This window comes from Pinus tabuliformis, chromosome 9 (assembly GCF_031772625.1).
Source record: "Pinus tabuliformis cultivar Carrire ecotype Pingquan chromosome 9, CPIR1, whole genome shotgun sequence".
NCBI lineage: Eukaryota > Viridiplantae > Streptophyta > Pinopsida > Pinales > Pinaceae > Pinus > Pinus tabuliformis.
In genome coordinates, this window is record NC_142307.1 from 995,981,266 (window position 1) to 995,994,397 (window position 13,132).

Below are 13,132 nucleotides of genomic sequence, written 5' to 3' on the forward strand. Positions count from 1 at the left end.
TGAGCTACCTACAAGTTTTTTATAGAAATAAACTATAATCTACAAACAATACATACATAGGCATGTATATAATTTAAAATGAACCCAAGCCCTGCTCAAATTGTGTAGGAAGCCTAGAAGTTTAAAAGAAAAATGACATAAATGAAACCATCACTATTTGATGAAGCTGATCATGAAGAATTCATGTGCACTAGTACAATTTCATCTCTATTGCAGATATTCCTACATTTAGAGATGACAAGACAGTGAGAAAGTATATTCCCATGATACATGTGAGAGAATTTCTATGTACATATCTTAACAGTAAGGACCTAATTATGCCTCATGCAAGTAAAACAAAATTAGGGCATCACATGCTAGAATGGAATTAATTATCTTGTCAGCCATAAAAGAAGTGGAAGAACACTGGAGGGAAAACAAAATAGAATATCAAATATATAATTCCATGTTGCCTTGTAGGTAATTAGTATTTGCAAGCAGCCATCAACTGCTCATATGTGGAGCAGTCCAAATCTTTTGTAATTGCAGACCATAAATGCAAAGTAACCCAGCAAGAGCTTCACACGAGAATTAGAAGTTCATCCAGGCTTTTTACTGTTGACTAGGGTTTAAACATTCCCATTTTAAAGACCAAAGGCTGCTCGGTTCTGCCTTTGTGCACTTGGTGGTTCATTAATCATGGAAACCTTCCTTTGGATGTAAAAGGTTAGCTATTTAGTCATATTATTTCTATTGTACATTGTTAATTTCAGATGTAAGAATGGTGTAGTTAATAAAATTTCAGACGTGAGAATGTTGTAGTTTATAAAATAATTCAAGCCCACTATATAAGAATTGCTTTGTGCCCACTTCATTCACTTTGAAGACAAAAGTGAATTTTTTTCTCCCGTAACAACATTTCCCTTTTGTCCTATAGCAGTGTTTGTCTAGAGCCATGAAACCAAACAAATCGTTCATATACTACTGCCTGTTATTTGAAATCAGTAATGGAAAATTCTAAGCCTTGAAGAACCAAATACCCATGTTAGATCCAGGTCCTCATAAGGCTACAATCAACAGCATTTGTGCTGATCAGTATTCTTACAATACAATTGATATTTTCGTTAACAACCGCTTCCACAGAACAGTTAAGAAAGAATCTCTTTAAATTTTAGAACATTCCAGCCAAATTTTTAAAACAGACCAAAAATAACTAATATACCGTCCTTGTAAAAATGAATTCTCCAAAGATAAGAGCAGTATCGTACTAATATTCCATGTTTCGGCAAAACGATGTTGACTAAGAACAGTCCACAATGTGTACGGTAAAGTAATAAGATCCAGGACAAGTTTGGCTACGTTGGCGTTGTTCAACATTGCCTACACCTAATGTAGAAAACAGAAAATAGCCTAAACAAAGGATAACAATCAGCCTACATCAGAACACGATGATTTCAAGTTCCCTTCCGTGTTGAATGTCAATGTCATTTTATATTATTTGTCTTCATTAGGTCATCTAACTTTCCCAAGAAACGACACTAACCTTGGATTGAGTTAATAGATTTATTCCCCGTTAAATCAGCATGCTTTAAAGTAGTCAGTGCAAGCACTAAAATATAGAGGTGACAAGTACCCAAGGTTATTGTATATACAGAAAAGTAATCACTATATTTATAAATAGTAATGGTTTCAAAATACATATGCACCGATAGCTCTGAATAAAAAACTTTTGTGATTGTAGGTACTTATTAAAACCTGAATAGCAATAAAAGTGTAACTAAAGGTTCGGCTGGACGAAAAGTCTTTAGGTCTTAAATTACACATAAATGTATTTTCCTGTTTTCTCAACCACATTTCTAGATTTCAATATGCGTACAAATGAAGGATAGACAATAGAAGGATGATATATGTGGCTACATACCAAATGTGCAATCTCTAGTTTAGGCACATTAGTGCCCCAACGATTCCTTCCAATTCCCGTGCTTCCTGAATTTGAAGATGTCACATTAGCTTAAAAAAGACTTTCGAGTTCAGACATATCAATTTCTGGGGCCTTGAAAGACAACACCAAAATCAGTGGGATGAGAACTTTCAAATGCTCGAATGACCAGGGATGGGTACCATGAATGCAAGAATTACATGTTAATAACTAACAACAAATAGAAAACAAAACAATGCATGGGACATCCAAAATATGTTTTTGATGGTTTTTTGACCCCCTCGCCTGATCTTCCTGTCTTTGAGTATCTGCCTAGAGGTTGCCCTGCATTGGACGTGTAACTTAAATTCAATGTAGTGGCTCCAAATATGCTTGCTTTGGGGCTAATGGTGCCGATGATGTTGTAGTTGGATGACCCCTTCCAATTGGTTGTAAAGGGGCATTGGGTATACTCTCCATCTTCTATGTGGAGAAGGTGGTGAGGGAGCACCAGTTCCTTCAACCTTGTACCTCTGGAAGGGGAGGTGGGGGTGGAAGTGGACGTGAAGGGCCTCCATAACCTCCACTTGGGGGAGGAGGATGTGGGGGGAATTCTATAACTTCCCCTTGGAGAAGGAGGTGGTGAAACTCTTGGAAGAGGTGGTGGTGGACCTCTTGGAGGAGGAGATGGAGGTGGAGTTGGTAAGACTCCACGACTTTTACTCATAGGAAGAGGAGGTGGTGGAGGTGGGAGTGGTGGGCTTCCATGACTTGTACTCATAGGAGGAGCGGTCGGGCAAGTGGCCTCCACGACTTGTAATTGCATGAAAAGGTTGTGGTGTGGAGGGAAAGGACGACGGTGGCACACCCGCTGATTGATGAGGTGGTGGTGGGGGTGGAGGTGGATTTGGAGGTGAAGGAAATATTGGGTCTGATCTTTATGGAGGATATGCTAGAGGCTGAGACGATTTCATTTCCCTTCACGGTGGTGGAGGAATTGTCTGAAAAGGTGGTGTTGATACATGAGTAGTATATGATGCAATTTGAGCTGAGAAATTGGGCTCAAACTTTGATTTATAATGCAATGAAGTTGGAAGAGAATCTTCATGTTTAACCTCTTTCTCCTCTTCTTCAAATACCATGGGTATTGAATGTACATTTTGCATGCTACGCAAAGTTGGGCAATTGTGCATACCATTGGAAAAGAGTTTCTCAAATCTTTCTTGAAAGTCATAAGAAGAAATATGTTGAAAAAACAATAGTGCAACATCACCTTCACTATCAATCCACTCAACACTACTGAAATATTCCTGGACCCTTGCAAAAGATTTCATAGGCAACCCACATTTCTCTTCTCCATTCAATGTTGCGATAGGCGGTGTTGAAGGAGAAGGGCATTCTACTTCTCCAAAGAGAACTTGATGACAAATATTTACAAGTAAATGACATCAATTTCATAAAATGAGATGACACAAAGTTTAGAACTATTGATTGAAAACAATACATCTTGAAAGAGCGAATTTTTTTGAAAACCATTCCTTAGAATCCCAGAGGATGTCAAGATCATCTACGTTTAGCATCAAAACATTGGACCAAATAAAAGAAGCATTGAACATAAATCTAAACATCATAACCTCTCTCTCTGGATCTATTTCTAAATGAATGCATTCCAAAACAACAACCCCTTGTACCATGCATTGGATCTCAATTTTCACAAGATCAATCAATCTTCTCAAAGAATGTATGGTGTCATCACATAAGTTCTAATATAATTGAAGCAATAATATTCAATCTGTCAATATAAGCATAAACAATGTACATTAGAATATACATGCAAATGGAACACCTAATTGTAGTGCCGCAATGTATTCTTCTTCTTAGTCATGGAGAAAAGCATGTGTACAAAGCCCACCCTTATTATTAATATCCCACCCAAACACATGAATAATTGGATGACAACCATTATGGGAACCAAAGCTAGGTACAACACGAAGAATGAGACAATCCAAAGAAAATGACCCCTCCAACGATGGCCACTCCAGGGACATATTTCTTGTAGCAGCATATTGAAGATACTACAACTGTGAAGGAAATGGATTTAGAGGTGACAAGAGCTGCAGATAACCTTTTGGCGCCTCTCTGTAAACACTATCAAGAATCCTTTGCTCACCAGTTTGAAGCTTTCTGTAAATGAGAAAGCACGAAAGAAGAAAAGCTAGTAAGGGCCAGCCTCCTTTTTCACAATGCATAAGTATAATGTTCTGATGGTTTCTCATTGACAGCCACTTATCACTTGCACGAAGAAAATGATGGATCAGAGACAACGGAAGAAGAGGGCAATTCTCATACTGTCTGGGGTAATCCATAACTGTAACATCATATTCACACACAATTTCCGCAAATTCACTTCTCTTCTCTCCCTCTCTGAAATTAAATGCGAGAAAGGCAGAATCGGGATACTGTTCATGCAACTCAGTGACAATTTCTCGCAAATAAATGTGATATATCTCATCTGGTAGAACCTCAGTTGAGAAACATGAGTCGAATACTGCATGCCATAAAATGAAATGGAAATTTTAATATATTTACACAAAAATTTAACAAGTAAAGATTTGCAATACAATTGCTTACCATAAACTCTATAAGCAAATTTAGCAAGGCCATCGGGACACCTTCTCCACAACAATCTGCTAAGTAGAGACATTCTGAGACTGGTTGAAGATACTGTTAATTTCGCAGCTTGATGACAAATTCCAACCATTGCATTAAATTCCTCTTTTTGAGAGGAGCAAAATTTACTTTTGAATCACTCAATTTGGACAAGGAAAAATATATTTTTGATAAAAATCCCACATTGGCACATTTTTTTAGGTCAACCTAGAAGAAAAATGAGCACCCCTCCAATGCATATAAATACAAGTTAAGTCTTCCTCATTTGGCACCTTATCAACTCAACACATTCTTCTCTCTCTTCATCTGATTGGTTCGTACAACTCAAGGATTGTAGGAATCTCTCACACATGTGAAGGATAGGTGTCTTTTTCTGTTTGGGCCAAATTTTATATCTGTTGCAAGGATTTTACCAGCGTTGACCAAGGGGTTTTTGATTGATTTTGACTGTGATTTTCTTGGGATTCTTCTTGTTTCTCTAGGCCACATTGGAGGGTAAAAAATCGAGGAAGTGTTGGAACTTTAACAGAAAACCAATTGTAGACTTTGACTGTAGGCTTCCTCTATGCCTTGACCAAGTTTGATTGCTCATAATTGGACTTTTTTTACTTCTGGTTGACTAGCTAAGGAGTCTGAGTTGGAAGACCTTTCACCGAGTTTCTAAGGGACTTTTTTAACAATTTATTGTTGATAGGTTAGGGAAGATATTGCTATTGTTGACTGTTGTTGACTTGGACAAATTTGCTGAAGAGTTGACTTTTGTTGACTTCCTTTCTCTCTTGTCTCTATTTTGGATAAATTGTTTGGAAATTGACTTGGTTGGATATTGGATATTATCTAGTCAAGGCTTTACTTTGACTCTTGATGATGTACACTCTTTGTTGAACATTTGAAGACAATCTAATAGAAGAAGATTTGCGAAGGGTTCCCCCCTTGTGAGGATTTTCCCTGGTCATTGACCAAATATTATTTCTCTTGTCTCTTGGTTCTATTTCATTATGCATTTGTATAATTGTTCTCTCTTCTATTGCTCTATTGTCATTGGCTAATTGAAGAAAGTGAATTTGTAATTTGGATGCTATTGGAAATCGTTGACGTAATAGTTGTAGCATAAAATGAAAAATTAACATGCTATCAGAGTTGAGGTGAAGACAAGCCCAAGAGACATAAATAAAAAGAATCCATCCTCTAGCATTGGAATTTTGGTCTGGTAAAAAATGTCTTCCTCATACTTTAGGGATAATGAAAAGTTAGTTGATGCATATGGCTTTGCAGCTTGGAATACTAGGATCAATGCCACCTTTGAGAAGTACGATGTCATGGAATTTGAAAAATCATCTCAAGGAAAACAATTTGAGCCACAATATGGATTTGAAAAATCAACTCGGGGAATCTAAGACGCGCAAGGGAGATACTATACAATCATTTGTCATGAGAATCACTAAAATCAAGGATCAATTCCAGACTTCTCAAGAAATTGTTCCTAACAAGGAATTAGTGATGACTCCCCTTACTGGTTTGTAGAAAATCCTGTAGATTCACAAGCTCATGGAAGTACAAAAGCATAGGACAAGAATTTGCTTCTACTTTCAACCAGTGGAAGCCAATAGATTGAGGAAAACAATATGAATAAGAAAAAGATAAATCAATGGCACATAACACAAGATGTATCTGGGGAAATCCACTGCTCAAAAACCCACTATCTGTATTGCATATTTCAGAAATATGAGTGAAGATACAAAGCTTGTTCTCACTAGAACAATTCCGCAAAAGTATGCTCAACTCTCTCAACTCACAAGCTAGCTCTTGGCCAACACTTAACCAATTCTGCATCTCTCTAAGCCTCTAATCTCTTGTGTAACTCTTAGGATGAAGAGCCCGTATTTAAAGGGAATTCATGCTTCCAAAACTACGCAATCCAAACATAGGATCAATATATGTTGCATGCATGATATTTACACTCGAGTAAATAATACCATAGATAGTACACTGTCCCTCCACTCTAGTCTCAACTAGGTATTTCTCATAATCGACATGCATGAGTTTTTGAAGAGGGAATCTTTAGTTAAATCGAGTAGCACTAGTGGATGCATTAGTGCACCAACTGACTATTAGTCATATATTAGTTCCAAAAACAATTTAGAACTAATTTAACTGAACTTAACTCAGTAAACTGACTTATCTAATTTCCAACTCAATTTAAACTCATATTAGACCCCTAAAACTTAGGGAGAACATATACATGACTACATAAAGACTTCCAACTCGAAATTCTAAGCTAATTAAGTTAATTAAACATAATTAACTATTTACAAGTTGTTATGAGAACATAATTCGATTTTAAATCTCAGTTTAATTCAAGGACAGATTAAAATGGAATTTCTTGTTGCCATTTCTCAACACTCCCTCTTAACAAGAAAGGGATTATCAGCTACCCCGATCCTGTCTATGCGAAACTTGAATTTACATCTTAATAATGCCATTGTCAAAATGCCAAAATCTTGCTCCTTCGTTGGAATTTACTCTAACAACATAATCCGCCTCAATACACAATCTCTGAGATGATGATATCAGATATCAATATGCTTGGACCGATCATGAAAAACTGGACTTTCGGATAGTTTGATACAACTTTGATTATCGCAATAAATCATAGTTAGATCCATCTACTTACTAAACAAACCAATCAGGATATTCCTCATCCATATGGCCTCACATACTGCTTGACTCGTAGTCATGTACTCTGCCTTTGCCAAACTGAGTGCAACCAATCTATGTTTCCTACTGTACAAAGAAATTTCCGCTGACCCAATACTGAAGATCCCTCCTGATGTGATCTTCCTATCGAATGGAATCCTCGTCCAATCTAAATCAGTGAAGCCTTTAAGCTTCACTCCATTTGTCCGTATGTACCATAGTCCATATTGAGAAGTTCCCATGAGGTATCTCAACACATGCTTTGCCACCTTCCAATACAGCTTGGTAGGGCTAACCATCGCTTGACTAAGCTGGTTAACTGCATAGAACATATCTGGTCGTGTGTTCACCAAGTACATGAGTGAACCCACAAGCTTCCTGTAAACAGTAGCTTCCACTACTTCTCCTGAAGTAGCATCCTCCTTCCTCCAGTTACCTGCTAGAGGAGTCTCCATGGGTTTGTTGCTCTCCATGCAGAATCTCCTGAGTATCTCGTTGGCATACTTTCCTTGAGACACAAACAACTCCCCATCTCCCTTTTATACCTCCATGCAAAGAAAGGAATGCATGAGCCCCATGTCCTTCATATCAAACTCTCTTGCAAGGTCCTCCTTGCAAGACTTGATCAGTTGATCATCACCTATCATTATGAGATCATCAACATAAAGTACAATGATCAACAACTTACCTTCCACCACCATGTGGTATAGGTTCGCATCCGCTTCACTCTTCATGAAGCACAACCCATGAAGTAGCTATCTATCCTAGTGTACCAAGCACATGGTTCTTGCTTCAGCCCATACAATGATCTTTTGAGCTGACACACATGCGACTCACGGTAAAAGGTCTCAAAACCTTCAAGCTGCTCTATGTACACCTCTTCTTCAATCATGCCATTAAGGAAGGTTTTCTTCACATCCATTTGATGTATCTTCCAACCCATATCCATTGGTAATGCCAATATATATTTGATCGACGAGTACCTTGCAAAAGGAGAAAAGGTTTCATTATAGTCAATCCCCTCTACCCGGGAAAAGCCACAGGCCCAAAATCTAGCCTTATGCTTCTCCACACTACCATATGTAACTTTCTTTACCTTTTAAATCCAACAGGATCTCACCACTAACGTGTTCTCTGGTCTTGGGACCACATCCCAAATACTATTACGAGGTATGGAGTCATATTCCTCCACCATAGCATCAACCCAAACTGGATGTTGCACTGCTTCCTTAAAGGAAGATGACTCTGTCACAACACATTCGCTCATAAGACCCATGTATCGAGTGTACCTCTCAGGTGACCTTCTTTGCCTGCACTGAGAAGTGGGTGCTCCCACATTATCCCATGCATTATCCAACAATATGTCAGCTTCTCTGGTGCGCTTTCTTCCCTATCTGGAAGACTTTTCCTGGGTGGATGTCTCCACTCATAGATCCTTTGCATGTGGCTGCTCCACATCAATATGAGGCTCCTCAATATTAGGAGCTAACAACTCCTCCACCTCATCTGCATGTATCTCAAGCTCCCTCTTAAGGGAAACTCACATGGCCTTCTCCTCATCGAATTTGACATCCCTGCAAACCACTGTCATCCTATTAGTCGGCAAGTACACCCGATAGTTGTGAGGTGTATCAGTGTACCCCACAAATATCCCCAACTCTGTTGTCGGCTCAATATTCTTTCGTGCATCTATGGAAATATACCGATGACCCAAAAATCCTGAAGTGACCAACATCTACCCCCTTATCGGAATAAGCCTCCTCTAGTGCCTTCATCTCAAGTATCTGATGTGGGCTATGGTTCTGAACATAAACCGCTATGTTTCATGCCTCAACCCACAAGTGTAGTGGTAGGCCCTAATCATGCAACATTGCCCTCGCTACCCTACTATGCTTTTGTTCTTCCTCTCGGCCACCCCATTCTGTTGAGGGTTATGGGGTGCCGTCAACTCCCATTTAATCCCTTCCATTGCACATAAGTTCTTAAACTCATTTGAGAAATACTCACCACCGTTATCACTCCATAGAGATTTAACCTTATTTCTTGACTCTTTCTCCACCAATGCTTTAAACTCACTAAACTATGTGAAAGTTTGATCATTTTTTTGCTTGAAAATATCCAGCACTTACGAGAATAATCATAAAAAAATATAACATAATACATGTTTTTGGTCGTGGATGTTGTTGAGAATGGTCCACATACATCTGAATGGACTCGGTCTAGAATAGACTCTACTCGATTATCTCTGTCGTGAAAGGAAGACTTGGTGTATTTTCCCAAAGTAAACCCCTTGCATGTATCAACTTACTCAAGTGTACCTTTAGGAAGACCGATAGAGATCTGTTGCAATATCTTCAAGCCCCATGATGCAAGCGGCCCAATAGTTTGTGCCACAAATAGCCAACGTCTCGGCTCTACACCCTTTCTACTTTTTTGCTCAAAGAAACACACTCCTCTACCTCGAGCTTATAGAGATTCTTCACCTGAATCCCTATCTTCTTTACTTGACCCGTGGCTATGTGTTGAACGAATGCCTTTCCTTTGAGAAGATCACATCATAGCCTCTGTCCTCAAGCATGGAAACGGGTACCAAGTTCTTCTTTAGCCCGAGAACATACCTAACATTATTCAAGGTGAGTGGAGCCCCATGCTCCCACTGAAAAGTAATCGTGCTTAATCCAGTAACACTATACTTCTCGTCGTCACTCGTCACGATATGCATCTGGAGATCTTTGTCCTCGAGGTCACATAATAACTCTGTCGCTAGTCATGTGGAATGAAGCTCCACTATCTAAGTACCATACACTTCCCATCATTGACGACACCATGCATGCAATGAGGAAAAATTCCAATTCGAATTGAGAGGCCAAAGCCTCACCCGCCACTCCTCTTGAGGACTTATTCTTCGACTTCTTGAGTGGACAATTTGTAGAAAAATGGCCCAACTCATGACAATCAAAGCACTTAACTTTCATCATGTATTTCTTCTTACCTCCATGATAACAATCTGATTTGGAATGGGAAGATTTCCCTTTCCCCTTCTTAGCCTTAATCGCTAAGGCACAATTCTCTTCATCATCAAAATTTGATTAAGAGCCATCCCTGGTGTTCCTCCTGATCTCCTTCGGCATCAAATATGACCATAGTTTTTCCCAATCCGGCAGCTTCTCTCGACCATTGACAGAGTCCTGATAACTATGCCAACTCTTTGGGAGGCCTAGGAGAGAAATAATCAGCATATCATCCTTGGCAATCGTGATTCCAACATTTACAAGTTCATCATGACATTGAGTGAACTTGGTCAAGCATTTTGGAATAGTCTTGCCTTTCTTCATTTTGATTTTTCGAAGTTTGTCCTTCAGTGCCAATTTCTTTTGGTCATTTCTATTCTGATACAAGTTCATTAATGTTTTCCATATAGAATACAGATTTTCCTTACCATGGAGACTCGAGACAATGTGGTCTCGAACTCCCTCAAGGATTATCTGCCTCACCTTCGCAATAGACTTCTTCCATTCGACCAAATTTTGTGCATCCGATGCCACTGGATTAGGAATTTCTTTATCAATGAATTCCTTCAAGCCATTATCCTCTATCACATCCTCCATTTTGTCCCTCCAGGCTATAAAATTTGAGCTGCCTTCCAAGGCATACTCGAGCCGCAAACCGTAGAATGCCATTTGTCGATCTTGAAGTATGTATTGCAAATTCGAATTTCACCTATAACCCAAAACTCAAAACTTCAAAATCTCCTCTAGTATATTGTCTTCAGCTTTGATACCATGTAGAAAATTTTGTAGATTCACAAGCTCATGCAATGTGCTAAAGCATAGGACAAGAATCTACTTCTACTTTCAACCAGCGGAAGGCAATAGATCGATGAAAACAATATGAACAAGAAAAAGATAAATCAATGGCACATAACAAAAGATCTATCTGGGGAAAGCCATTGCTCAAAACCTTGCTATCTGTATTGCATATATCAGAAATATGAGTGAAGATACAAAGCTTGTTCTCACTAGAAAAATTCCGCACACATATGCTCAACTCGCTCACCTCGCAAGCTAGCTCTTGGCCAACACTTAGCCAATTTTGTAGCTCTCCAAGATTCTAATATCTTGCATAATTCCTAGGATGAATAGCCTGTATTTAAAGGGAATTCATGCTTTCAAAACCGACAATCCAAACATTGGATCAATCTGTGATGCATGCATGATATTTACACTCCAGTAAATAATACCACTGATAGTACACTGTCCCTGCACTCTAGTCTCAACTTGTTCTTTCTCAGAATCGACATGCATGAGTTTCTGATTAGGGAATCTTCAGTTAATTGGAGTAGCACTAGTGGATGCATCAGTGCACTAAATGACTATTAGTCCTCTATTAGTTCCAAAAACAATTTAGAACTAATTTAACTGAAATTAACTCAGTAAACTGAGTGATCTTATTTCCAACTCAATTTAAACTCATACTCGACCCCTAAAACTTGGGGAGAACATATACATGAATATAGAAAGACTTCCAACTCGAAATTCCTAGGATAATTACGTTAATTGAATGTAATTAACTATTTACAAGTTGTTATAAGAATAGAATTTGATTTTGATTCTCAGTTTAATTCAAGGACAAATTAAACCGGAATTTCATGTTGCCATTTCTCAACATAGTCTTCCTTTACCACGGGACGTGTTCATTACTTCTATCAACAATACATAAATGATACCTACTTTTGATGAGCTACTTTCTCTATTCAATCAAGAGGAAAGATTGATGATATCTAGGGGGGGATTAAAATGGGAAATGAAGGAGAGCCTACTACCATCATTGCTCAAGGGAAGAAGAATAACAAGAAGAAAGGAAAGGGAAAGGAATATAATGCAAGAATACCTCCTAAAGACAACCGAGACTCGAAGGAATCAAGAAGACGAGATAAATATGTTGAATGCTACTGGATCAAAAAAGTCACTATGCTTGAGTTTTTCTCTGAGAAGAGAGATGCTCAAGAAGAAACACTTCAAGGTTCTACAACATTACATGCTACAACAACAACAACAAGTCATATGATATAAGAGATGATATGAGAGATGTGTTACAGATCCATTTGGGCACATAACTCCCATCATCCAGATCAGTCATTGGGCTAATCAAACCCTAATTCGTTGCTACATGCCCTAGACAAGTCACACTTGGAATGCTTCTTCCTGAGAGTTTCTTGGCTTGAAGCCCTCTAGAATTTCCTCCTTGAGGGACCAGTGCAAACTTGGCCAGGGGTAAGTGCACTTCAGTGCAGGTAGGCTCATGTTAGGGTGCTTTCCATAGCACTTAGGCCCACTTTGACCTACGATGGGCAAGTTTGAACGAAATCATTATAGGGTTTTGGGAATATTCTTATCTTCCGGAGCCATCTAGAAGATTCCCCACTTATCATCTCCTATTGTTACACTAAAAAATGTCACCTTGACTACTTACAGTTAGTATGGCTCAAATCAACAAGTCATGCTACCCTCTTAGGCAAGTCTCATGCCTCTGTTATCCATCTCAAACTCAAAGAAGAGAGAAAGTCTTGTAAAAATCATGTTTATCTCTGGGGTCGCAGGTTCTCTCTAGCCTTACCTGCGGGGACGCTGACCATGTTCACAAAATCTGCGTCCATAGACGCTCTGTATGTTAAGGGACAGGTGCGTCCCTCTGTAAAAGGCAAAATGCGCGAGTTTTATCTTGAAAAAGTTACTTGTGGTTACTTCTAGAACATTCTAGAGGTCGGTTTGATGAAATGGATGCGCCTCCAGTTGGTTCATGTATCTCTATTAAGGGGGAACTTATCCCATCAATAAGGGAGCTATCCCACCCATAGAGGGGGATGAT

At 38.8% G+C, this 13,132-nt stretch overlaps 1 pseudogene; it reads right to left on the reverse strand.

The window, feature by feature from the left end:
• Window positions 1-4,601, reverse strand: part of LOC149152078 (formin-like protein 14) — a 61,147-nt pseudogene extending 56,546 nt beyond the window's left edge.
• Window positions 4,602-13,132: the final 8,531 nt, after the last annotated feature.